The sequence below is a fragment of the Rhipicephalus microplus genome, chromosome 3, assembly GCF_043290135.1.
Source record: "Rhipicephalus microplus isolate Deutch F79 chromosome 3, USDA_Rmic, whole genome shotgun sequence".
Classification (NCBI taxonomy): Eukaryota; Metazoa; Arthropoda; class Arachnida; order Ixodida; family Ixodidae; genus Rhipicephalus; species Rhipicephalus microplus.
In genome coordinates, this window is record NC_134702.1 from 54,780,043 (window position 1) to 54,806,448 (window position 26,406).

General features: G+C 46.8%; 1 long non-coding RNA gene across 1 annotated transcript in view; it reads left to right on the plus strand.

Moving 5' to 3' along the window:
- The first annotated feature begins 1,288 nt into the window (after positions 1–1,288).
- LOC142803081 (uncharacterized) overlaps positions 1,289–26,406 on the plus strand; it is a 151,973-nt gene continuing 126,855 nt past the window's right edge. The window contains exon 1 of the long non-coding RNA XR_012893997.1: positions 1,289–1,550. This is a non-coding gene — a long non-coding RNA (uncharacterized LOC142803081). The remainder of the gene's footprint in view (positions 1,551–26,406) is intronic.

Genomic DNA, 26,406 nt, shown 5'->3' on the forward strand with positions numbered 1-26,406 from the left:
ACCGTGCTCAAAGTCACCACGGTCGCAGAATGCTGACGCAGGTGAGTTTCACGCGGAACACGGACACAGTGGCAGGACGCTGCGTCAGTCGCGTGGCGGAATGCAACCGTAGAAGGCGCACGACCGATTGTGTTGTCTGTACAGTTGCTGAATTAATGACGTGAAAGCACTCGCCGTTGTCAGTGCATCTAGCGCGCGGTCTTTCGTAGTTGCTTCGTTGTCAGCGAGCTGTTACTCTTTGTTATTACTCGGACGAAGCGATTTCGCTGAAGGTGTCCCGCTGGTTCTGAGTGATGAGCCCAGTTCCATTAGTTTCGGATCGTCACGACACACGCGCTGCGCAGCCCACGTGCTTTCCGAGCCGGAGAGGGAGTCGCGCCTTCTGCTTCGCATTCATATGTAAACAAGAGAGGAGAATTTGCCTACTCCATATGGCCGACTTCCGGCTTCATCGCGGCTTCACAACGAGTGACGTCAGGGCCTCCCCTTACCTTTTTCTTCCTCCGTGGTGCACCAATATAACCACCGCAGTACCGCAGCGATGATTACGTCACGTGCAAGCCATGAAACAAAGAGCCCCTAAAGCACCTCTGAAAATACGAAAAACGAGCGCGTTATTCCCTGCCGGCGTTTCTCAAGTTAGCGGCGTTATTCGTGAGGCCTTGGCTGTTTGTTCACGTGGCGTCCGCCTAAAAAAAGCTGTTGATTGGTCGAAAAACGAGACATATTTGTGGCGAATGGCCGACTATCCAGCGTTGCCATGGAGTCAGATGCTCAGTCTGTCACGTCTGGCATTAAAATCTTGCACGACAAACTGCTGTCTTTCCGTTTTCGGCGTTTGCAACTTCAGCGGCGGGAATAGCAGGGTGTTGTCATAACGCGCAAAATCCTGACTGGCGAAAACCCTTAGCGCTCACATTCCAACATCTTTTTTGAATCAATAATTGGCGAGGAGGAAATAGCGTTCGTAGGAACGGTAGTGAAGTCGATAGACCAACTACTGTTCCGCCTTTAAACTCAGTGCGATTTAGCGGCCATTTGAAACAATGAGTTTTGAAATAAAAAAAACAAGAGCAGTTTTATATTTAGAAAGCGAAGGGTATACCAATTAGTTTCAAATAGATATAGTGTTAGACCAAAAGATGGTTGTCTTTAGTCTTATGAATTTGCGTCATTTTTGTTAGCACCGCTTGAACTCGAAAGGGGGAGGGGCGCTCTCGCAGCTTCAGAAAAGCGCCTCGTTACGTTAGTCCACTTAAATACACCCACCACGGGATGATATCTTACTTTGTTTCACCGAGTGTCTCCGGAACTCATGTGCCGTGAATGTAGTGCCTGCTGAGTGCCCTGTTACAGAGACGCGTTACGACGGGATTGCAGGCAGTGGTTGGCAGGTTAGGCGAGATTTAACAGTGGATGAACATCGGCTTCGGCGATTGTCATGCGAGTGCGGGGACCGAAAGGGCGATGTGGCCGCACCTGAAAAGTGAACACGTTTTCCTGCACAGGAAGAAACAATATTTTCATCAAAGATGCAAGAAGTTCTGGAGGTATTGTTTGAATTCTTGATGGCTTGCCTTTTTGTCAATTACTACATTGTCTTAGAACACACAGCGGCTTGCATCGTAATAAGGCTAAAATGCACGACGACAGTTCAGATATGCGAGCATCAGGGTTCATGAACATGCATCTTTCTGTCTGTACCGAAAGTGGGTGAAGTGTAGTATAGTGCTATAATTAAATGAAATACACGTTTCGTTTTTACAAATAACTGTAAATCTATAGCCTACGAGCAGGAAGATACGTTGGATTCGATCATCAATTTAAATCGTACATACGTGACGAAAATATTGCACCACTTATTTGCATTTTTTTTATTTCAGCCATAGCTTTCATCCGCGAAATTTTAAGGAAAGATATGCATAGGCATATAAGATGTACTTCAGCGATATAGTTAGATAACAATCAAATACCATGGTGATGCATTCATGATTTAGACTCACCTACCTCTCTGTTCAGTGCGCGAGCATCCAGCCCGCTTTGCCGAGGAATGACACATCGTGTTGGTTGAGAGGCCTGACATGGTGCGCATGTGACTTGGAGCACGCGTGGGCTAATCGGAATGCAGATTTTAGGTTACCTTTCTTTTTTTTCGTTAATTCATTTCTTGGATGAACCAAAGAGCGTGCATTCGTTGGCTTTGATAGCCGCAAGTGCTCCGTGGATGAATGCACTGGCTTGTTTAAGCGTGGTCGCTGTTATGATGCAGTTATGCGTGTGTGTAAGGGCACGCGTGCCCTTTATTACTACGTGAGACCCCTCATCTGCCGCAAGGTGCAGCCCAGCAGAGCAAAGCTGGCTCGTCATGCACTCTATATGCCGAGGTGCACGAAACTGTATTATCGTGAGTAATATGGGTTCGAACACGTGAGCGCGTGGCGGGTATAGCCTCGCACCTTACATCAGCTGATTCTCAGCGGCCGTTCTCGGAAGCAAAGTGGAAAGGGCGGCGTGCTTCTGTTATCTGTTAGCACTACCGCCTGGGTGTCGTTGCTGCAAAACGGGGGCTTGAAGCGCGTTAGGGGCTGCAAGTGGGGATATGAACTCATATAACGCACACAGCCACACACAATCACCCACCATGCTATGTAGCTGCTGAGATATCGGCTGCGACGTAGGCTGCCAGAATGCCGAGCCTGGTGGTGTTTGCTGTGCATTTTCATAAGTCTTTCAGTCTTTGTTTTTCGTGCATTTTTCTTCGTGTGGTTATCGCTAGCGGCAAATTGGACGCAATGACGTGCCGTTCAATTGATTGATGAATTGATTATTTGATTGATTGATTGATTGGTTGATTGGTTGGTTGATTGATTGATTGATTGATATTTTACGTTGGACGTCCCAAAACCACCATATGATTATGAGAGGCGCCGCATGTGGAGGGCTCCGGAAATTTTGGCCAACTGGGGCTCTTTAACGTGCACCCAAATCTGAGAACACGGGCCTACAGCATTTTCACTTCCATCGAAAATGCAGCCATCGCCACTAGGATTCTATCCAGCGCCCTGCGAGTCAGCAGCCGAGTGCCTTAACCACTAGATCACCGCGGTGGGGTGGGAAGAGTGCCAACAGACAGTGGAATGGCACTTCTTCTTTCCCTTCTAATTTGGGCAGCGCCATGCACGTATCACGCTATCTCGGTCTCAAGGCTATTTTTCACGCGTTCGCGTGTGTAAGCTCATATTGCACACGATACGTACAGGTATGTAGAACAAATGTTGGGGTATCGTTGTTATGTCGACGTAACTTATCTCATTAGGACCAATGAGATGATCCCCTAATGTCAAACAAAGAATTTATATGCGGAAAAGATATTGCCTTCACCACCTTGTAGTGTTCGACTAAACTGTGTCTATTTTCCCATTCAATGCAACGAAAAAAATGTGAAAAAAGCCACGTCGTTACCTTTAGGCATTCTTATCGCCTTTCGTATAATTTTTATTGACGTTCATGAATATAATGCTGACGTGGCAGTCAAGTATTATACCAAAGAGTAGCGTCCGTGCTTGAAATGCCTTCACAAAAAGGCCTTATATCTACAAGCGTCATGTCGGGCACGAAATGATAATAACGTATGTAATACATAGTGTGGTATAAATAAAGAAACAGCAACCAGGTGTCACAGAATGCGAAGCGTGTTCAATGCTTTCAGCACAATATAAAGTTTCAGCCCTAATTATTTTTATAGCCATAGCATCAAGAAAGATCATATAATGTCTTGCAGATGTGTAGCGGATACCTGGGTCATCTTCTGAGCAAATAATTAAGATATAGTGGGAGGTCTCATACTTGAAAAAATATTTTTTATGACATAGTGGGTTCGTTGCAAGCATAGTAGTAAGACTGAACCCACGAAGGGCTCTAGAAAAGCGTCTTTTACAGCTTTCGCTATGTCCTCCGTGCAGGCCTGGTGATTTTAGAATTGTGAGTGAGCGGCTTGTAACTATAAAATAAAAAAAAAACATTTTTTTAAATGAACGTGTGAATATAGTATGTTGTCACGTTTGAATGGGTTATTCAAGGAAATAATTCATCCCCCTCCACCTTTTACGCTCTGTGGAAGCATGCTAAAAAACACGGAGTATATATTCTAAAAAAAATGTCTAATGAATAGATTAACCATCGTAAAAAGACAAAACACTTTAGTAAGAACACACTCAGCTAAAGGGGCTTGCACAGCCCCCCTAGCTGATTTATGCCGTTATGAAGATCTTTTCGACAGTTCAGGGCCGTTATCCTTTCCCGAACATTCTTGTATTATCGTAACGGCAAAGTAAAGCGGCTTCCCATATTCAAAAAATGCAATAACAAGCCTTCATCGGCATTGTAGACTTTATCATAATAATTATTCTCAATTTGTCAAGCCTTTCAGCTACTGCATTTTTACTGCCTTTAGGGTTGCCAAACGAGAAGACAACAAAATGGAACATTTTCGGGGGCTGCGGGGAGAGGGGCGAGAGGTGTCTTTGCGTGTTTCGCTGCTTCAAGCGCAACACACGACAGAAGAACGGGAAGCTTTTTCGTCAGGCACAGCAGCTACTCGTGCCGTCTGAATCATCCTTCATTGCACAGTATACAGCAGCCACTTCAATCAGCGACGCATGCCACAACATACCGCAATGCAGTAAAGGACACTTAGCCACCAAGAAAAGGCGTTAGATTAAATATTCATTTGGTTTGAAACGTCGTGCATATCTCTTTGCTTGAAAATTAGAATTAGAATCATTATGAAATTATATTAAAATTAGAATCATTATGTGTATGGGTCATGTTTCTTGGTACACGTCAGGTGATCTGAAATTTCTTGAATTGCCTATAGTAGGCCAACTAGATAACTGCTCTATTGATTAATAGGCCTACTGCCACCGTGGCTGTTTACGAAAGATGAACAGGAAAAAAGAAATATTTATACGACAAATAATGGTCTTCACAGGCAATGGTGCTTGTCTGGCTATCGTCTTTGGTATGACGCCTTTTTGAATTTACAATATATTCGATTAATCACAAGACCATGCATGTAGAACCAAGCTAATGTCCTTGAAACAAATTTTCCTTTCATAGTTAGCAAGATAACCAACAGCCCATAATATAGAAATACCCAAGTATGGTGTAACTCGTGTGGAACGAGAATGAGACATATTCTTTTTAGAAACAAATGCCTCAAACATTATGTAGCAATTTATTAATTGAACAATGTTTCAAGATTTTGTCAGGTGATCGGCTTTGATTACATTTTGGCACATATGGTGATGGATGGCAGGCATCTGCTTATCGCTGCTTGCCATCCATCACCAGGTAGAGTTTTCGTATGCTCCAGAGATTCGAGCTCGTGCTTTAGTATGTTACACGCAACCCATCACCCTACTTATATCAACCTTGATATTTCCCCCAACCACGTAACCCTTACAGCTTTCATTCACTCTGTATTGGGGTCAAATGAATCTTGCTTTTTTTTTGGACACATGTCTTATTTTTATCATTTTGCATTCACTGTCAGTTTTGGCTGAGATCTAAACAGAACGCTTCTGGTACTTTTCAGTCCGTGTACTGATGGCTGTGGTGTGGCGGCAATAATAATTTTTTTAGAAGCGAAGCTCCTTATGGCGTGGCTTGTGCGTCCCCCGTTGTGGTGCGTAACCACCCGTGGTACATACTTGAAACATTGGTCCTTAGTATTTCCGCTGGATGGCGATACTTTTATATGATGAATACATGATGAAAAGATTTGAGATGGTGGTACTTGGAGTGGTCACTACATAAAGGGATGGATAGGTGGACATACATATAGACGGATGAACTGACTGACACACAGACAAGAGGAGTGGACGGACGGATGGACTGATGGACAGGCCTGCAGACAAAGGGACGGCCGCGTGAACAGACGCATGGACAAACGGATAGACAGATAGGTGAACGAACGGGCGGGCGGGCGGATGCATGGACGGATGCATGGACGGACGCACCGACGGTCACACGGATGGACGGATACACATACTGACGAACAGACGGACGCATGGACGGACGGAAGCAAGAACGAATGAACGGACGGAAACATGGACGTTCTTATGAACGCTTCGCCCCACCAATTATCATTCACTGCGTGAATATGCTGTAATTTTTTTTTTTGTAACTTAAACTTCCGGGCGCGTCACGAGCCAGGTGCCTCCAGGGACCAGTTTTTACTGTTTTGCCACTGTTCTAATACAGGATTAGCAGTTCTTGTTATTCGATTCACCCGCATCAAGACATTCAAATACCCTTCAAGGAAATTTTTACTTTTTGTATTCCTAATATGACAGGTTAGAATGCAACGACAGGATGCCGCAGTAGGCATGTGCGAATAAATGAAGTTGAAAAACTTTTCGACTTTTTTTTATTTCCTTCGCCTGGCTGGTTTGCTTGTTTTAGCTATACATGGTACGGCCATCACTGAAGATTCCCTTCAGTAGAATGCATGCTGCGGGCATTTTTCTTCAGATGCTTGAGCAGTGGTACACTCTTAAACGGTGAGAAAAGAAGCCTTTAGCATGCACGAACTTGGAAAGGAATCAATGGGAGGTAGTCTCCCGAATTCCTTTATCGTAGCATGCGGGATCAAGACGGCTGCCTAAAAGAATTCTTCAATTACTCTCCCTGAAGGATGCTCAATTATACCCTCAAATAAATATTTTTAAAGTTCTGAAGCGCAAAAAGGCATGTTGTTGAAAGTTCTCGGTATGAAGAAAAATGTATATAAAGTTGTGTTGCATTTCAACTTTGATGAAGCTGAATGACCACTCGTTTTTTTATTTATTTACAAATACTACAGGCCCTAGTCGAGCGCAAGCAGGAGTCGGAATATCATAAAAAAACAAAACCAACAATAAAGCTTAGAACTATCGACAACCTAAGCAGTAAAGCACAACCAACAAGCAAAAGAAAATGAATAAATAAATATGTTTCGCAATAACAAACACACAACATTATAAGTGATACAACATGCACGTACAGTATTTCAACACATAAGATGAACCCTGTGCATAAAAAATGAACGCTAGAATCAACTGCAACAAAGCTGTTCAGCATAAACCGAATTTTACATATCAAACAAAAGGTTATTTAGGAACTGAACAAATTATTCAGCTTTGCTAGCGTTTACTACTTCTTCAGGTACTTCCATTGTGATATATCATGTGAAAAAAGAGAATACTGATGTATATTAAGATTACAAAACGGCTGCCTAATTGTTTGTAGTGGTTTATACGACCAGACTGCATGGGGGGCTCAGTTATGTAGTTTTCACGTGGTATTTTGTAGTGACCATGATACAGCTGATATCAAAATTTCTAGAAAGACACTTGTCTGGCTCGTCTCAACACAAGTGCTGTTTGAGAGGCTTAGAAGAAAATCGCGTCGTTGTAAAGTAACGCCCTAAGGGCTAGAATCACGTGTAAATATGTCATCGAGTACTAATATGTATTGGCAGCAAGGTCTTGTTTTATACGTCATGTTTTATAAGTTTATGAAATCGGCTGAATTGTTTAACACTGTTTCGAAACTTGGAGCGCAGCATCAGTTACCGACAGCTGAGACAGCTTCACTATTAAAAGAGCATCCATACACGGATATCAGTTAGAACAATTTTGTTTCGAGAAGATGCGATATGCTTTCTGAAACGAACACACGTATACTGAAATGAGCAGCTTTTCTCACAGCATGCGATTTATTTTTGTTCCCCGAGCCTTGTTTCAATATTCCAAGGTACCAATGCTTCGCAAATGATCTGTAGTACTTAACGCGACAGCAACAGCGCGGAGTCCATTAAGTGCATACGACAGACAACAGCTGCGTCCAGTTTGTGTAGAGCAGAGAGCCAGGCAAGATCAGTCCCGATGGCTAGCTGAACATTGCTGACCACGCAAAACATTGACGTAGCTGCCCCGTGCGATAGCGGGTGCCGCATTGGAAGATTTAAATATATATATATCTTCCTAGGGCACCACATTTACCCTACCAGCCAACATAAACTTGTGACGTAGGTTGGTTAACGTTACCACCGCAATGTTTCCAGTTTCACGAGGCGCACCACATCTCGCTCATTTGCGTAGCATGCACTTCAAAACTGCGTTTAAATATGTTCTAGGCTTTGTGTGCCTTTGCTATTTCGTATATATTGTGTATGCCTTCATATAAATCTATGTCACTCATTTTCTCGCCTTCGAAATGTTGTGTAAGCGCTACTTTGAGCAGTGTCTGTTTTCCTTCATTTTTACTTTCCCTGCTGTAATTTTAGAGTGAAGCTTCTTATGGGGTGGGTCTGTCGCTCCTCCGTATGTATGTATGTATGTATGTATGTATGTATGTATGTATGTATGTATGTATGTATGTATGTATGTATGTATGTATGTATGTATGTATGTATGTATGTATGTATGTATGTATGTATGTATGTATGTATGTATGTATGTATGTATGTATGTATGTATGTATGTATGTATGTATGTATGTATGTATGTATGTATGTATGTATGTATGTATGTATGTATGTATGTATGTATGTATGTATGTATGTATGTATGTATGTATGTGTCACAAACGAGCGCTCAAAAAAGGGCACGCCACCAAATTTTCGCGACCAAGCACCGGAGAGATGCCTCGAGGTCAACGATAAAGAAGAAAACAAGCATCCAAAGGCTCCCCGGGTGCGCTGTCTCTCTCCCCTCGGAAGCGTAAGTTTGCCGACGAACCTCCTCACATCAGCGGCCGAGCAAGCCCAGGAAGGTTCTCGAGGGAAAGGGGCGTGTTGATCCAGAGTTGCGTCATGTGTCGCGGACGGACCTCGAAACATCTCGCTCTTTCCCCAGCCTCGCCGGCGCATCGCGCCGACGGAAACGATGAGAGTTTTCTGGAATCTAGCGCAAAGGGTATTTAACTGAGCAGCAGAGATGGAAGATCAGGAGAAGGAATTCTGCGCCAGAGTGCGTAGGGTGTTTCCGCCGTGTCGTCGGCGAAGCCTTTGGTCCTCAGTCACAAAGGAGGAGAAGAAGAAAGTATGCGCAAATGTGTGTAGGGTTTTTCCGCCGTGTGGGCGAAGCCTTTTGTCTTCAGTGACAAAGGAGGAGAAGAAGAGGATTTCCACCTGAGGGGTGAAAACTCGTGCTACAGGCAGGAATGTGTGTCTACCGCCAGCGAGCGAAGACGCGTGGCAACAGCTGCGCGTGGGAAGCCGACGGGTTACCGGCGAAGAAGTTTGGTGCTTGGAGAGCGGCCAATCGAAGACGCGAGGTTTCTTGGAAGAGAAACTTCGGGGGCAGCGGAACCACAACAGCGCTGGACTTTGAGTGAGTGATTCTCGGAAGAGTATCATTCAGACTTTTGTTCCAAGGACTTTGGACTGAATAAGTTTTCGAGCTCTTTAGTCTTTAAGTGTCTTGGTTGTCCGATGCATGCGACTGCATTGTAGTGCGTATTGTTGTTTGTGTCCGTTGTTTCAAGTGTGGCTGATTGTACTGTGTAATACGTTGTTTGATTGGTGACATATCGTATTCAACTATTGTCGAGTGTGCATATTTTTGTATCGATTTGATCTGCCATAATTGAGAATATAATTTTGTTTTGTTTACCAACTCTCGGCTCTGACTTTTTCTTGGGGCCACAACCAGCGTCCGCTGGCGCGCCAAATAGAACCACTTCTAAATTGTCCATGCTTCCGTGGTGCAGTTCAGGGGCCAATATTTCGGTCCTTGGAATTAACCCGGCGATCGCCTCCCTAATTAACGGTACCTGTGACAGTATGTATGTATGTATGTATGTATGTATGTATGTATGTATGTATGTATGTATGTATGTATGTATGTATGTATGTATGTATGTATGTATGTATGTATGTATGTATGTATGTATGTATGTATGTATGTATGTATGTATGTATGTATGTATGTATGTATGTATGTATGTATGTGTGTGTGTATGTATGTATGTATGTATGTATGTATGTATGTATGTATGTATGTATGTATGTATGTATGTATGTATGTATGTATGTATGTATGTGTGTGTGTATGTATGTATGTATGTATGTATGTATGTATGTATGTATGTATGTATGTATGTATGTATGTATGTATGTATGTATGTATGTATGTATGTATGTATGCATGAATGCATGTATGTATGCATGAATGCATGTATGCGTGTATGCATGTATGCGTGTATGCATGTATGCATGTATGCATGTATGCATGTATGTATGTATGTATGTATGTATGTATGTATGTATGTATGTATGTATGTATGTATGTATGTATGTATGTATGTATGTATGTATGTATGTATGCACGCACGTACGTAGCCACAGGGGTTGCGAGATGGGAGAGGGCGGTACTTGGAGTGTTCACTATATGGACGCATGAACGGAGACGTGGACGGATGGACAGACAGGCTAGCAAACAGACGGACGGATGGATGGACTCACGCACGGACGCACCGGCAGACGGATAGACGCATGCATTTATGCTCGGATGGTCACGCGGACGGACGGAAAAAAGGACGAACAGGTGGACGGGTAACGGATGGGCTGACGGACGCTTCGCTTAACTCATCATAGTTCACTCCGTGGATATGCTGTGATTTCTGTTAATTAACCTTTTTGCTCAGCCCATGGTAGCCAGCCGGTCAAAGAACTGGCTAACCACCCTGTCCTTCTGCTTGTTTCTCCTTTCCTCCTTCGCTTCCTTGTCCAACAGTTAAATTCGATGAAATGTTTTATGCTGTATTGTGGGTATTCACACGATTTTCTCACGCTATTCATATGTGAACTCTATTCCAGAAGTGCTATTAAAAATGCCGTTTGTAACGAACAAATACAGTGCCGGAAGCTAAAACAGCTATTTATTAATGGCGAACTTGTGCCCGTCAACTCAATACACAAAGGTTGTGAGCTCACTGGTCAAAACCTCGTCAACTTCTCCTGCGTCTCGCCTCGAGCTGCTCCTCGAAAAACCACCAGCGTTCCTTGTCCAGCGCGTGATGTGGAGACACCTGCAGCCAGCGTTGCATGGCGCGTTGGCGCGTTTAGCTTGGCGCGTTTAGCTTGGCGCGTTTGGCTTGTCAGTTGGTGTGGCAGCTCCTCGAAAAACCACCAGCGTTCCTTGTCCAGCGCGTGATGTGGAGACACCTGCAGCCAGCGTTGCATGGCGCGTTGGCGCGTTTAGCTTGGCGCGTTTGGCTTGTCAGTTGGTGTGGCAGAATTCATAAGAGCAGGAAGCGGGGCAAGACTTCGGTAGGTGCCTAACAACATGCGGCATTAGTCCCCCTGCCGAAACGCATCGTCCCGATGCGTACGCTGACGTCGAACAGTTTTGTAATGGAGTATTTATCTGATGTTTGAGCACATATATCAGTTGTCTCGTTCAGTGCCTTTCGTAGTACGGTTTCATTCGTACTACATGTACGACTTCTGGGCGATTCCTGCGTCGGGTTGAGCACACTTGCCCTTCAGGAATTACTTCGTAGTTTAGCGTGCCTAACTGGCGAAGTACTTTGTAAGGGCCGAAATAGCGCCGCATCAGTTTTGCTGATAGGCCAGGTGCGCGTATAGGTGTCCACACCCACACTTTGTCTCCGGGGTTGTACTGTACGTCTTTCCGCTTCAGATTATAGCGACTTGCATCGGAGCCTTGTTGCAAAATGATACGATGTCTTGCCAATTGCCGTGCCTCTTCTGCCCTTTCTATGTAGTCACTGATGTGTGGGTCACTCTCATTCGAATCGTTGATAGGTAACATCGCGTCTAAGGTCGTTGTGACCGTCCGACCATAAACAAGTTGAAATGGCGTGAAGTGTGTCGTTTCTTGTACTGCGGTATTATACGCAAATGTTGCATAAGGCAAAATACTGTCCCATGTCTGGTGCTCAACGTCCACATACATCGAGATCATGTCGGCGAGAGTTCTATTGAGCCTTTCGGTTAATCCGTTTGTTTGCGGATGGTATGCTGTAGTCCTTCTATGATCGGTGTGGGTGAGCTTCATAACAGACTGCATCAAACGGGCAGTAAATGCTGTTCCTTTGTCTGTAATGACAACCTGTGGTGCGCCATGTCGAAGTACAATCTGAGTGACGAAAAACTGGGCTACTTCGTTCGCCGTTCCTTTCGCGAGAGGTGATGTCTCAGCATATCGAGTCATGTAGTCTGTTGCTACCACAATCCAGCGCTTTCCCGATGAAGAGAGAGGAAATGGACCAAGCAAGTCCATTCCCACTTGCTGAAATGGCCCTTTTGGTGGCTCTATTGGTTGCAACAGACCCGCTGGTTTCGATGGTGGTATTTTACGTCTCTGGCAATCGCGGCATGACTTAACATAATGGTGCACCGAATTCCTTAATTTCGGCCAATAATACTTGCGGCGAATTCTGGCCAAAGTGCGACTACTACCCATATGGCCAGCCGATGGGTCGTCATGACACGCTTCTAAGATTTCTGCTCGCAGTGATGATGGTACAAGAAGCAGAAACGTCTCACCGGTGTTTACGAAGTTGCGCTTGTATAGGACGTCGTTCCGGAGGACATAGGATGTCAAACCACGGACGAAAACTCGTGGTACCTCAATTTCGTGACCCTCCAAGTATTGGATAAGCGGGCGTAGTTCCGGGTCCTCTCGCTGAAGACGAGCCATGTCCGACACATTCAGAACTCCAAGAAATGGGATGTCTTGTTCTTGGTCAGATGATGGAGACTCAACAGGTGCGCGAGACAGGCAATCCGCGTCATTGTGCTTGAGACCGGACTTGTAGACCACAGTGATGTCGTGTTCCTGCAGACGCAGGCTCCATCTAGCAAGTCTTCCTGAAGGGTCCTTGATGTTTGCCAGCCAACACAATGAATGATGATCACTGATTGCTCGAAACGGTCTGCCGTAGAGGTATGGGCGAAACTTGCTGATGGCCCATATAACTGCGAGACATTCTTTCTCTGTCGCTGAGTAATTAGACTCAGCATTCGATAGAGTGCGGCTCGCGTAAGCAATGACCTTTTCTTCTCCATTCTGCCACTGAACGAGGATGGCACCGAGGCCAACGTTACTCGCGTCGGTATGTATGTCTGTATCGGCCTCTTCATCAAAATGTGCAAGTATTGGAGGAGACTGCAAACGGCGTCGCAACTCTGAGAAAGCCGCTTCTTGTTCCTCCCGCCAAGAGAATGGTACACTTTCTTTCGTTAGCCGTGTCAAAGGCTCAGCGATTTTAGCAAAGTTTTCAACAAAGCGTCTGTAGTAGGCACATAGTCCCAGGAATCGTCTGACGGCCTTTTTGTCTTGCGGTTTCGGAAATTTTTCAACTGCTGCAATCTTTTCCGGGTCTGGGCGGATGCCTTCCGCACTAACTATGTGCCCGAGGAACCGAAGCTGACGAAATCCAAAGTGACACTTTTGCGGTTTGATGGTCAGTGCTGCCACGCGAATGGCATCCAGTACCATTCTCAGTCGGTGGATGTGCTGCTCGAAGGTTGAAGAAAAAACCACTACATCGTCGAGGTAGACGAGACACGATTGCCACTTGAGTCCGGAGAGCACAGTGTCCATCATCCTCTGGAAGGTAGCGGGAGCAGAGCACAAACCGAAAGGGAGCACTTTGAACTCGTATAGTCCGTCTGGGGTCACAAACGCCGTCTTCTCGCGATCTCGTTCGTCCACCTCGATCTGCCAATATCCACTTTTTAAGTCCAATGATGAAAAGAAATGAGCATTGCGTAACTTATCCAAGGCATCATCGATCCGTGGAAGGGGGTAAACATCGCGCTTTGTGACTTGGTTCAGCTTTCTGTAGTCAACACAAAACCGCAGAGTGTTGTCCTTCTTTTGGACTAGCACTACCGGTGATGCCCACGGACTGTTGGATGGCTGGATTACATCATCGTTGAGCATTTCCTGCACTTGGTTCTTGATGGCTTCCCTTTCTTTTGGCGCTACTCGGTATGGGCGCTGATGCACAGGTCTCACGTGTTCTTCGACCACGATACGGTGCTTTGCGGCGGGAGTACGTCCGACTTTCGACGAGGTGGAGAAGCACTCGGCGAACTCTGTGATGAGGTCAGCAATCTGTTGCTTCTGAGATGACGAGAGCTCTCTGTCAATGTCTACTGACTGGAGTACGTTATCTACTGTCTCTGAAGCTTTATCAAGAGTGCAAACATCTGAGACTTGCACGTACTCATGCAGCGATGCTACGGATGTTCCCTTCGCAACATGCTGCAGCTCATTTCGAAAGTTAGTTAATAGGACATACGCACATCCATCACGAAGGCTCACCAGGCCTTTTGCCACGCATAGTCCTTTTTCTAGTAGCAGTCCGATGTTTCCGTCAGCTAATCCGTCACAGTCACGAAGAACTTCACTCCTCACAAGAACGGTCACACTGGAACGTGGCGGCACGGTTACATCTTCGTCCACAATGCGGAGAGGTAGAACGATTGGTTTCTCCGCATGACAGAAGGCGATGGCATTCTCCGTAGAAAAGGAAACCTGGGACTCTTGCAAGTCAATGACTGCACTGTTTGTTTGCAAAAAGTCCATGCCTATAATCAGTTCCCGGGAGCACTCAGGAAGCACAATAAAGCTGCCGACATACACAAATCCTCTTATTCCTATCCTTGCGGTGCATAACCCCACGGGGCTAACTAAGTGCCCTCCAGCGGTACGTATCTGAGGTCCGGTCCACTCAGTCATCACCTTCTTAAGCTTCTTTGCGAGAGCATTACTGACAACGGAATAGTCTGCACCAGTGTCTATTAGCGCAACGGCCTCGACGTCGTCGATCGTGACTAATATCTCGGAGGTAACGTCGCTACTACTGCACTTGACCGTCGTTGCGTAACTGCCACCGTCCTGTCGGGCTAACAATGGAGGGTCTTCAGTTGTCAGTATATCAGCGGCCTCACCTCCAGAGGTCGCTGGCTCTAGTTTTCCCGCCGCGGGCTAGGTGAACGTGATCTTCGGAGATTTGATGACGGACGAGGACTCGGCGACCGATAGCGCATCGGTGCTGTCGAACGCGACTCCCGTTGTTGCGTGTCTTGAGGGGAATAGCGTGAAGACAAGTATTCTTCGATTTCGTAGGGCCGTTCACCGTTCCGTGGGCATGGTGCATTGACTGGAAAACCACGCAGTCCCGCTCGTCGATACTGGCACGCCCGGTAAAGGTGACCTGCTTCTCCGCAGTGGTAGCAAAGGGGCCGCCGGTCTACAGTGCGCCATACATCGCTCTTACGTGGTCTCGCTTCCGGCATTGGTAGCGGCGTACTCGGAGAAAACGTCGGAGGCATCACAGCAGTCGCAGCCGTCCGATTCATGCGTCCGAGGTCCTGTCGTACAGCTTGCGCGTACGACAACTGAGGCGGAGGCTCCGGTTGTGCGCGCTGTAGAACCTGAGGTTGTGGTTGTAGAACCGCTTGCCGCACTTCTTCGCGCACAACGTCGGCAAGTGAGGACATCGCTGGATGAGCTTGAGTCATTTGTATTTTCTGGAGTTCTTCCCTTACGACAGCCCTCACCATTTCACGCAAGAGATCAATGTTACTCGTGAGGGTTGTCGACGCCGCGCTAACAGATGAGACGCTTACATCCCGGTTGTATTGGCGCGCGCGCTGCTGCAGGGTCTTTTCTATCATGGTTGCCTCTGATCTGAACTCAGCAAGAGAGCGCGGTGGATTACGCACCAGGCCTGCAAAAAGCTCCTCCTTCACTCCACGCATCAGGTGCCGCAACTTCTTTTCCTCAGCCATGTTCGGGTCGGCCCGGCGGAACAGTCGAGACATGTCTTCAATGTACATGGCGACGCTCTCGTTGTTCCGTTGGTTTCGCGTCTGAAGAGCGGCCTCTGCCTTTTCTTTGCGGTCCGTGTTTGGGTACGTAGCAAGAAACTCTCTTCGAAAGTCGTCCCACGACAATAAGGACGCTTCGTGGTTTTCGAACCACGTACGTGCAGAATCTTGCAGTGCCACGTAGACGTAGCGAAGTTTCCTAACTTCGTTCCAACCGTTCAGTCTGGCAACGCGTTCGAAACCGTCGAGCCAGTCCTCGGAATCCTCGAAAATATCACCATGAAATACCTCTGGTATGTGGGGTGGGTCCATGACGATATGCGATGGAAATGAACTCGCTTGGGTGGCCATTGCAGGGGCTCCGGAACTTACGTCCTCCACTGGTCTCGAAGAATCGAAGAGGGCACCAAACTCGGGCTGCTCACCTCGTAGGCGACGACTCGTTCGTTGGTGTACGGGAGTCAACAGCGCTGGCTCCAACCTTCGGGGTTCTGGGCTATGTTCCCTATGCTGAGATGGGCTTGGAATCATTACCCCGCACCTCCACCAGTTTGTAACGAACAAATACAGTGCCGGAAGCTAAAACAGCTATTTATTAATGGCGAACTTGTGCCCGTCAACTCAATACACAAAGGTTGTGAGCTCACTGGTCAAAACCTCGTCAACTTCTCCTGCGTCTTGCCTCGAGCTGCTCCTCGAAAAACCACCAGCGTTCCTTGTCCAGCGCGTGATGTGGAGACACCTGCAGCCAGCGTTGCATGGCGCGTTGGCGCGTTTAGCTTGGCGCGTTTAGCTTGGCGCGTTTGGCTTGTCAGTTGGTGTGGCAGAATTCATAAGAGCAGGAAGCGGGGCAAGACTTCGGTAGGTGCCTAACAACATGCGGCACGTTGAACGAAGTTGTGCAATTAGAAGTCACGTACTTTTCGGCGTATTGGTATTAACTCCAATAAAATAAAACTTGAATTCTTGCGTAGAAGGCAGGTCTTCATGGTTTCGCTTAGACATCAATAAAAGTAAAAAGAAAGCAGTTCACAAATCCTGTGTGTATAGAAACAGTCATGAATGGTACGCCGAGATTAAATTGCGTGAAATCAATTTGGCAGTAGTAGACGACAAGCGGCCAACCTATAGTGGTCAGCCGCGGCGGTAAAATGCAATCTATAAGGAAATACAGTGAATTGTAAACCTTGGACTTGTGCAGAACAGTGATCGTCGTCGGATATTTCCCCTCTTGTTTGATGAAATTGTATCGACAAGGTTGCACCGACTCCACTCTTCAATTAAAAGCAGTCTCATTTTCCACGTGCATATACGTTCAACACAGATTTATATTTTTTGTATACCGTGCCTCACTACAGCTGCCGTCATTCCCCTTCGTGTATGTGAGTGCGTGAGTGTTCATTCACCTTCGCATTTGGGCAGGCTTGAGAAGGATAGACGAAGCACTTTGCTCGAATGCATCCCCTCGTATCAGGTGATCGGGGCTAAGGAAAAATGAAATTGAAGTGGGATATCATTGCGCTCTGCTATGGCTACTCACTGAGCATAAGGTACCTTACACTAAAATATACTTATAGCCTTCATTATGACATCATTTATTGACGATTTGCCCACACTTGATTCATGATGGAGTAACAAACCAAGATTTTCATAGGCTAAAATCTTGCTAAGTTTGCTGCAGCGCATTATGAGAGACACCTGAAGTCTTTGTAAATGACGGCTGTGGTAAATAATTCCGAGATGCGAAAACTAGCCAGCGAGTTTTTCTTTATGCAAATAAACTTTAAACCATGGGCAATACAATTATTTATTTTCATCTTCCGAATTCACTGGGAATTTCAAAAACTAAAAAAGGGTAACGTCCTTCGTGATTGAACAGTATTCCTACTCTTCAAATGCAGCATAAACATCTTATTATGCAACTAACCAAAGAAATAAAAAACATAAAATTGAAACATTCGTGAATAAACATTTGTGTGGCTACGCAGGCTTATCACACCTTGATCAAAAAACTTTGTGCGCTGTTATAGCAAACTCATGCGTTAAACAGTAGACGCTTGTTTTGCAGAAGATGGTGCACGCTATTGAATGTTTGCTGTGTTTGGGTGCTCTGATCTGTCTCCCTTGAAGACAACGTGAGGTGCAAAACATCTTTGGGACCAAGCTTGTCGGCGTCTCCTGTCATGATGGAGTACCATGTGGACACGAATAATTATGAAAACGGCTGTGTGCCAGAAAGGTAAATCCGACTACTCTCCACTGGCTCGCCGAACACAAAAAATGCAACACTTAGCTTAACTACTAGCCGATGACATTAGTGCACCTGAAACGTCCTTACCTAGATACCGTAGTGAACTGAAATCGGGCATATAGGGAAGAAGATAAAGCACCTTCTGAGGGTAAGCTGCATTCCGATGCAAATTTCTTATGAGGTATTGTGGAATGGGATCACCCTTCCCTACCTGCCCGTTTCAGGCTTTGCACCACTCGTTTCTCCTCAAAGAAATCTATCTCAAAGCACTGCTCGCTTCACCCCACCCCCATATTTTATGTTGGTGGAGTATAGACACGTTTCCCTAGATGCTCCGGCCCTCTCCAGATTTAGGGGCGGAGCACGCTAAGGGTGAGGCTTGTCCCATGTCTGCTGTCATGGCTTCAATATGAGGCCATGCTCAGGTAAAGCACGGTGTAGTCTCCACATATGTAAGCATAAAGACTGTTTATCAGTAGATTATTATCTATTATAGTTGCGATACAACAATATAAAACAGCTACACGCACACACCCTCTATTCAGAGTCGGAGACTTCAACATAGACACTATACTGATCTTAACCCCTAGCTTTGTCAAGCCGTCGTAAATGACTTCATGGAAATGCGCGGATTTTTTTTTACGTGAAAAAAAATCCGGTGAGCTACCGCGTGACCTATCAGGGGATGCCTGTGGCTCCCCTAAATATTAGTCTCTTAGAACTCCAATAAAGTTCTCGTCATCTCATATGCTAGATGACAATCGAAGTAGCGCAAGAGTGCTTGGTGTGCCTTTCAGGAAACTGAACTCCTCCTCCACATGAATATTGCTCAAACAACTAGTTAGCTTAATGCAAGCCTTAAATTCACGCACGCCCAATAATTTTGTGCAAATTAATTCGTAATAATAAGAATTACGTTTATTTTTTATTTTTGTTTGAAAATATTGGGGGTATAATGGGGGTGTGTGGGGGAGGGGAGGGCATGGGTTAACCTTTAGTTTGTGAGCGACTACCAGCCGAAATTTCCCCTATAAAGAAACCACAAGCTCCAGCGGGCACAGGCGCCCAGCACCTCAGTTGAAGGCTTGCCCGACTACGTTTTTACATGAATAGGAGTGCATATCAACGCAATCGACAGGAGGGTACACAATAGAGAACACAGAGCGCTGATGTGTTTGTCCTCTCTTTCAACACGCCCCATTCTAGAGTCTTCTCCGTTTTTCGCTTTCTCCCTTATTTCTCGCAGCTATCACTGACAGTCTTTACACGTGGCATAGCGGCAGATAATCTTTTCAGCATTTACGCAGCCATGCGACGTGTTATCTTCTCTGCTGCGCTCTTCCCTACCAAGGCGAAAACGAGGAAGCTCTCTCGACGTCATCATCATCTGTCGTTTCTCGCCCGGGCCCGGAGATTCAAATTCTCGTGCTGTGAGCCTAGAACTGCACCTAGCAGTTCTTTCACTCCCAACCAATTATTTGTACGCGGAAGGAGGTTCGTGATTCGAAAAGCGAAAAAAAGGAAAACAAGGAAGAGAAAACACAAAACTTTGCAGTGTCAAGTAGTATGGCTAGAATTTATGAGAAATATAGTAAAAGGAAAAGAAAATAAGGAAACTGCGGTATTGAATTAAGACGCGTGCAATACGTGCAAACACAGAATTGACCTGTCAGCGCCGTCGTCTCGTCGTACTGCGCTTGGTTTCATATTCTCGGCGCGAACGACGGTGGCTCACCCCGTGTGTTGACGCCTCGTGTTCGGGAGATCACCTCCATCGTGCTGGGTTTGTGGCGAGTATTTTGTTCGAAATTCGAGGGAGAATACAGAAAACAGAGGAGGAGGTTTACTACTCTTATTTTAATTCCGACCTTGCGTCACTGTGCATACCGGTATTTGAACCAAAAGAAGAAAGAAGTTTGAGGGGAGCCCTATAGAAACCACCCCAGGTGCGTGGTTGCGTGGGTGGCGGTGATATATGCAAGATGGGGAGCGAGATAATGCGATGGGGTGCTGCTGCTTATTGTGCGATGCGAGACGCTCTCGCATGAGCTTCACAATCTGGAAATGACGAGGATCTGCCTGCCACCCGCATGGATCTCAACTTGAACAATTTTTCATGCGTTGACATATGGACGAGTTCGGGAAGAATAGATCATAATGTACCGCAGTTTATTTCCTTCGTTCTCACCAGCTGCCATCCGAGAAAACATTTGAAACATCATGTTTGCACCAGTCATATACCATCGTCGTTAATTGACATCTCGTATTACCAAAGTTAGTAAATGTGGAGCTAACAAAACGGCCGTGAGCGCATCATGAGCGTGGTATGTAGTCATGTTCTTACAAGACATGCATGTAACGAATAATTGCGTTTGGCACCAGTCACATACTTTAATCATCCATTCACGTTAGGTATTACCAAATTTGGTATATGTGAAACTAGCGAAACAACCACGAACTCACCATGAATGTGGCGCGTAGTCATGACTTGCATGAGATGCATCTCATGGTTTCCACATGAGAGCATGCTACCTATGCTCGCCATGCAGTCATGTCATACCAAACCAGTGTTGCAATATGTCACGTGAATGAAAGCACCGCAAGACCAGCAAGACAGTGACATGTAAACTATGACATTCATGACATACATATCATGAATCTTATGTTATGACTAGTCGATCCTGCTCGTTATACTGCCTTTTTATGGCATGTCAACTTTGGTATAGATCCCATAATCTGAACGGGCAGGACAAATAAATGTCTTTGACGGCTAGACAGAAAAAAGTGGCAGATCCCAAGTACAGGGGGAATTGACGATATGCGAAGCACGAATCAGAAATTCTGATACGTCACTTTAAAATCGGCACAACGTTACGAGGTGGAGGTAAATGATGCCGTACATGACTTCCGTGTCGAGGTTATCATGTTTGGGTGGGTCGTTCACCTTCGTCATATATTCACGTCACGTGACACAAAATTTAGTATATGGGGAGTTCGCGAAACGGCCGTGAGCTGGTGAAACGACATGACATGAGCTGGCGAAACGACACGACGCGCGTGTCAGGATTATCTTGTTTGCATCAGTCATATATTTCGTCATCCATTGACCTCACGTAACACCTAATTTGCTATATGTAGAGCTAACAAAACGGCCGCGAGCGCATCATGAAGGGCTCTATTAACCCCAATGTAGCGTTGACGCGTGCGCACGCTGGGCACAGCGACGCTAATTTGGCCAAACGCGAGCAATTTATAGCCTGACGCCAGGCGCGACGAGTGCAACCAGCGTCCGCCGGCATGGACCGACGACAACCGCGCGAAATGTGAGATGCTGTATTTCACGCCGATGTGTAACCCAGGCAACACTGTGTCTTTCTCTATTCGTGTAGAAGGGACGCCGGACGCGCTGAAATGCGCATGCGTCAAATCAACGCAGCGCAGCGCGCGCCTGCGATTATACGGCAAGACCGGCGCCTGGCGTGGCGACGGCGGCATGACGCGACGAAATGAACGCCGGCGAGCACGCGCACCGCGTCACGTCAAAATGTATTGACGCCTTGACTGTGGCATGTAGTCATGTTCTCACATGACACCCATCTCATGATAATCACGCCCCGCCACGGTGGTCTAGTGGCTAAGGTACTCGGCTGCTGACCCGCAGGTCGCGGGATCAAATCCCGGCTGTGGCGGCTGCATTTCCGATGGAGGCGGAAATGTTGTAGGCCCGTGTACTCAGATTTGGGTGCACGTTAAAGAACCCCAGGTGGTCAAAATTTCCGGAGCCCTCCACTACGGCGTCTCTCATAATCAAATGGTGGTTTTGGGACGTTAAACCCCACAAATTAATCAATCATCTCATGATTATCACCTTTGCACCAGTCACATACCGTCGTCATCCATTGGCGTCACCTAATACCGAATTTGGCATATGTGAAGACTAGCGAAACGGCCGCGAGTATATCATCAGTGAGGCATGTAGTGATGTCGTTACATGACACGCATGTCGTGATTATCATGTTCGTATGTGTCATTTACTTATGTCGTCGTTTCGCGTCACGTATTACCGAGTTTGGTGCATGTGAAGCTAGCGAAACGGCCGTGAGCGCATCATGAGCGTAGCATGTAGTCATGTTGTTGCATGACACGCCCCTTATGTTTATCATGTTTGCACCAGTATCATACCTTCGTCATCCGTTCACGTCCCGTAATACCAAGTTTGGTATAGTACTCGGCTGCTGACCCGTAGGTCGCGGGTTCGATTCCCGGCTGCGGCGGCTGCATTTCCGATGGAGGCGGAAATGTTGTAGGCCCGTGTACTCAGATTTGGGTGCACGTTAAAGAACCCCAGGTGGTCAAAATTTCCGGAGCCCTCCACTACGGCGTCTCTCATAATCAAATGGTGGTTTTGGGACGTTAAACCCCACAAATCAATCAATCAATCAACCAAGTTTGGTATAAGTGAAGCTAGCGAAACGGCCACCAGCGCATCTTGAGCGTGGCATGTAATCATGTTGTTACATGACACGCATCTCATGATTATGATGTTTGCACCAGTCACAAACCTTCATCATCCATTCACGTACTGTAATACCAAATTTGGTATACGTGACACTAGCGAAACGGCCGCGATCGCATCCTGAACGTGGCATGTAGTCATGTTGTTACATGACCCGCATGCCATGATTTTCGAGTTAGGGTCTGTCGCTTGTCTTCGGCATGCAATCATGCCATACCATACCAATTTTGCAACATACCATGTGAACAAAACCACCGCCAGAGCTACAGGACCATGAAATGTGAATCATGACATTCATGACGTACATGTAATGATTTTCATTTTATGACTAGTCAAATATGTTCTCCATACAGTTATGTTATGCCATACCAAGTTGGGTATTGATACCATTATCGAAACGGCCAACAAAACAAAACCACCGTCAGATCTACAGGACCATGAAATGTGAATCTTGACATTCATGACATACATGTCATGGTTTTCATTTTATGACTAGTCAAATATGTTCTCCATACAGTCATGTTATGCCATACCAAGTTGGGTATCGATACCATTATCGAAACGGCCAGGAGAGCTAAAAGTCGTAGGCGGCTAGATAGATAGATAGATAGATAGATAGATAGATAGATAGATAGATAGATAGATAGATAGATAGATAGACATGCTCAAAGTCGCCGAAGTTCGCTAAGAAATGCTTCGCATTCAATAGACAGAAGCAGTCAAAGTCACCGAAGTTCACTGAGAAATGCTTCGCATTTAAAAGCGCTTTTAGGTATGACAGACTTCATTTCAATGTTGCCAGCGGTAAGTACCATTCCTTTAACTCTGAAGGTAATTTAGTGGCTTGTACTGATTCTTTTGGGGACGAAGCTCCTTATGGTCTAGGGCAGCCCATCCTTCCGGCGAAGCGATCACAGCATATCCACAGACAGACAGGCAGACAGAGAGACAGACGGACGGACGGACGGACGGACGTTCCGCCCCACTCCGTGGATATGGTGTGATTGTTGTGATTTCCCATGTCACTTTTTTTCCATACACCACAGCCCCTGTGTTGAGCCTAATGCTTGTCGCCTTCCGCAATGCAATTGAGCGAAGTGGGGAAACAATAAGGGTTAGCTTCACAGGCATCATGTGCAGTTTAACACCAGAAGTCGTTGAATGCCATCGTTTATTTCATCGTTCAAAACGCGCTGCACGAATTAAATTTCGCCGTGTGCTTCTGACCCCTTTTTCTTCAAAACGCCAGAGATTGCTTTAAAAGTTAAAAAAAAATGACAGCATATCCACGAATTGAATGATGATGAGTGGGCGAAGCCTCCGTTAGTCCGTCTGCGCCTCCGTCGATCCGTTCGTTCTTGCTTCCATCCGTCCGTGCGTCTGTAAATCCGTTGTGCATCCGTCTGTGCGTCTATTCGTCCGTTCGCGCATCCATCTGTTTTTTGATGCATCTGTATGCCCGTACGTCCAATCGTTCGTGCATCTATCCATGCATCTATCCGTGCTTTCATCCATGCGTCCGTCCATGCGCCAGTCAGTGTCTGCCTGCGTCCATTGATCTGTTCGTCATCTGTCTGTCGGTCCGTCTATTCGTCTGTTCTTGCATCCGTCTGTTTGTTTATGCATCTGTATGCCCGTACGTCCATTCGTTCGTGCATCCAGCCATGCGTCCATCCATGCTTTCATCCATGCGTCCGTCCATGCGCCAGTCAGTGCCTGCCTGCGTCCATTAATCTATCCGTCATCTGTCTGTCGGTCCGCCCGTCTTTCCGTCTGTCTGCCTGTCTTTCCCTCCATGCGTGTGTTCATCCGTCCGTTTAGTGAATACTCCAAGTACCGTCATCTCGCATCTTTTCATCATATTGCCACATTTCTTTCTCAAGCTTTGTTATCGCCCCATTACACTACGTTCAGCGCAAGGCGCGCGTACGATGTTCCAGAGGCTTCGAAGTTCTATTGATCGTTTCGGTAAGACTATGCCCACTTCATGCACATTACAGATTTTTCGGAAGCGTACGTCAGCGCTAGCGATAACGCTAGAATATTTGATGGCAAGGATTTATATGCCGACACGCTTCGTCGCTTGCCAGTGGATCGACAGCCGATGCTCTGCTCACCGCTGTTAGTGCCAGTGTCCTGGTGTGCGCTCGCTGTCTTTGCCCCACCGCAGTGGTCTAGTGGCTAAGGTACTCGGCTGCTGAGCCGCAGGTCGCGGGATCGAATCCCGGCTGTGGTGACTGCATTACCAATGGAGGCGAAAATGTTGTAGGCGCGTGTGCTCAGATTTGGGCGCACGTTAAAGAACCCTAGGTGGTCTAAATTTGCGGAGCCCTCCACTTCGGCGACTCTCATAATCATATGGTGTTTTGGGACGTTAGGCCCCACATATCAATCATCAAGGTGACTTTCTTTTCACGTGGCCAGGCCCGAATAAACAGTTTAATATTCGACCTGCAGTCTGCTCCCTGTGTCCACGTCACGACCCTGTGACATCTGGTGGAGGTGCTTGCTATCCATGTACCGAACGCCCCCCTTCAGTCGAGAGCAATGCCCAACCGTGAGGCACACATCCAGCCAACCTTGACCTGCGAGCAAGCCGCCGACAACAGGGGCTACATCCACAGTACGGGGCTCTACTCGATAATACTCGCAAGACGAAGGCCACCAACACTACTGCGACCACTATGACAGCCCTTGTTTTGACACCCCCCATGGTCGTAATGGAGCAGCCAAAAGAGCCATCGATCTTCCACGGATACTCATTTAAAGAACCTGAAACCTGGCTGGAAACGTACGACCGAGTGGCCGCCCTGAACCACTGCGGCTCCGAAAAAAAGTTGCACCGCGTTTTCTTCTACCTGGAAGACGCGGCGGGTACCTATTATGAGATTCTAGAGTCTGCAGTGCGATCCTGGGATCTTTTTCGTGGAGCATTCCTGGAAACGTTCACGATTGTCGCTCGCGAAGAAAGACCCGCTGCTTTGCTTAAAACCCGGGTGCAGCTACCCAACGAAAATGTCACCATCTTCACAAAAGTGGTGACGAAACTATTTCGGCACGCCGATCCTACCATGGCTAAGGACAAAAACCTCCGCTTCCTCATGCAGGGCGTGAAACAAGAGTTGTTTGCTGGACTCGTTCGCAACCCACCCAAGACGGTTCCTCACCGAGGCCTCTACAATCGAGAAGGCACTTGAGATGCGCACAAGGCAGTATGACCGCCCCTCTTCAACCTCCAGCTACGCCGAAGCACATGCCCTCAGCACGGACGACCTGCACGAGACCATCCGATAGATCGTGCAAGAAGAGCTATGGAAACTGTGGCCTTTGTTGCAGCCCCAAATGGATTTGACTGCCGACACCATCCGTGAAGAAGTTCGGGAATCACTAGGAATATTCGAAGCTCTGCAGACTCAGCCGCAAACAATGAGCTACACTGCTGCAACCCGGCGCTACGCTCCCCCTTCACTCCCACGTCAAAGGCCACACTTTCACAGTTTCGTCGCCAGCTACCGTCGCCGCCGACGCCATACCGTCCGTCTGCTGGACGACGCAACGCTCCGAGAAAAACTGACGTGTGGCGGGCCGCCGACGAACGACCTCTCTGCTACCACTGCCGCTGCCAGTACCGTCATATGGGACTGCGTGGTTTTGCTGTAGATGCGCCATGTCCACAGCGGCCAAAAAGACCCCGCAACCTCCCCGGCTACCTTGCAGCAGCGCAGTGGCCACATCGAGTATCCCCTCGTTCACCGTCACCTAGCCGCTAGATTTCCTCTCACC